This window comes from Lactuca virosa, unplaced genomic scaffold (assembly GCF_052849685.1).
Source record: "Lactuca virosa cultivar CGN04683 unplaced genomic scaffold, Lactuca_virosa_CGN04683_v6 scaffold_156, whole genome shotgun sequence".
Taxonomy (NCBI): domain Eukaryota; kingdom Viridiplantae; phylum Streptophyta; class Magnoliopsida; order Asterales; family Asteraceae; genus Lactuca; species Lactuca virosa.
This window is the reverse complement of record NW_027629966.1, coordinates 47501-50000: the sequence shown is the minus strand read 5'-3', so window position 1 is coordinate 50000 and position 2500 is coordinate 47501.

Sequence of the window (2500 nt, the reverse complement as noted above, 5' to 3'; positions counted from 1 at the left end):
ACACACATGCCCATGAACGACCAAGGGAACAAGGCACCTTGCCACACACACGCCCATGAACGACCAAGGGAACAAGGCACCTTGCAACACACACGCCCATGAACGACCAAGGGAACAAGACACCTTGCCACACACATGCCCATGAACGACCAAGGGAACAAGGCCATGAACGACCAAGGGAAAAAAGCACCTTCCCACACAAACACCCATGAACGACCAAGTGAACAAGGCTTCTTCCCATACACAACCCCATGAACGACCAAGGGAACAAGGCTACTTCCCACACAAACACCCATGAACGACCAACTGAACAAGGCTACTTCCCACACAAACACCCATGAACGACCAAGTGAACAAGGCTTCTTCCCACACACTACCCCATGAACGACCAAGGGAAAAAAGCACCTTCCCACACAAACACCCATGAACGACCAAGTGAACAAGCCTTCTTCCCACACACAACCCCATGAACGACCAAGGGAACAAGGCTACTTCCCACACAAACACCCATGAACGACCAACTGAACAAGGCTACTTCCCACACAAACACCCATGAACGACCAAGTGAACAAGGCTTCTTCCCACACACTACCCCATGAACGACCAAGGGAACAAGGCATCTTGCCACACACATGCCCACGAACGACCCAAGCCCATCCTCACCGGTCTAAGGAACAAGGGGCCTTGACACACCATGAGCTGATTTCTAAGCAAGTCAAACGATGAAGGGAGAAAAGTGTTGTAACCGAGTCCGTTTAAGTGTTGTAGTTCCTACTTAATACATAGTCAATTGAAGTTTTAGTTCCAATCCGAACTGCTCGGAGCTAAGGCACCAAAACATCACATTCCATGCCAAAATCAAAAACACAGCTTGAGATGTACTCAAACTTATGTCTGTGTTCTTCCGAGTTCATCTAAGCGACTTATGAATAGCTAAAAGCCTTATCTGCCTGCCTATCACTAGGCGAAGGGGAAAAAAACCCGAACATGATATAATTACATTTCAAGTCCATTCGTCTATGTTAACAATGACCCACACAACGTTTCAATGACATTCCTACTTGATTTGAGCGACATATCAACAAGTAGGGAACCAAACACTTCAAGGCATGGCCAAAAATAGGCCACATACATTTATGCCCCAAACATGACATTTTTTTTATTTCAAAGCCTTTCATTTATAATAAAAAGCATCCCTACAACATTTCGTGTGAATCCGAATTAATTCGAGCGAGTTATGGACACATTCGCAAAATTATGCATCCCTGGGCAAATCAATGTCTGTTCCTGTCACCAAGCTCTTTGTGCAATATGTATATATAGGGGAACCATGGGACTGCTTCCCACCGGCGCCCCACTTGGTGTCTAGCGCCCAACGCTCTCGAGGCTGGCACGCTCGAGGCATGGCCAAGGCGCCCGGTCTTCACGAAAACGAGGCCAAAACTCCCCCCATAGACGCCCCACTCCCGTGTCCCCTCCCCCCGACGTCTTGCGTGTCCAAAAATTATGCATCATCAGGGAAATCAATGTCTGTTCCTGTCACCAAGCTCTTTGTGCAATATGTATATATAGGGGGTACCATGGGGTCTCATTCGCATAGGTGCCCGGCATGTGGGATGGGCAACTAAGAATCGTGAGGCTGTATCGGCACCAACAGGGCAAGCCAAGCCAAGCCCCACGACCCATGTATGAGGCCACCCCCCAACACGTTGCCTTGGAATTCTCGAACGATGACCTGAAAACTAGCCCCGTTGCCTTCATTTTCCTCGACACGTTGCCTTGATTTCTCGAACGATGACATGAAAACTAGCCCCGTTGCCTTTATTTTCCTCGACACGATGACCTGAAAATGAGCCCCGTGGCCTAGATTTTCCTCGACGTCGCGAGCATACTAAAAATTATGCATCCTCAGGGAAATCAATGTCTGTTCCTGTCACCAAGCTCTTTGTGCAATATGTATATATAGGGGGGTGGCCGTGAGTGAGCACGGCAAGGGGTGAACGCGCCAGACGGCCTTTGAGCGTGATCTTGGGTGATGGTTGCTTAGTTCCCGTGTTGCTTACATAATACCCTTCCGAGTGGTGGCCTTGACAGGGCGTTTGGATGCCTTGTTAGGTCTCTGCGACAACGTTCCAGTGTTGTGGTCTCGCCTTGGCAGTGCGGGATGAATCTGTTTGTGTGGTAGTAAAATCACTCTGTGTGTGCTAATCTTTCGTTCGACGTGCTACTGGTGCCTGCCAGCATTTGATTTGTGCTGATGATCGGGAAAACATAGGCGTTAAAGTGGCATGTGTTGCTTTTTGTGATACTACTACGGTACGCTGGTGTATCCTTGTTGGACGTGCGATTGGGTGCCTAAGCGTAGCTAGCATTGGTTTAGCGCCGACAACGTGGAGGATGCAAACATTATTGAGAAGTATTGTCAGACATTTAGAATCATCACGGTGTGTTGAAGTTATCTTGGAAACACAAAAGATGCCGTGCCTGGCTAGCGTCTTTG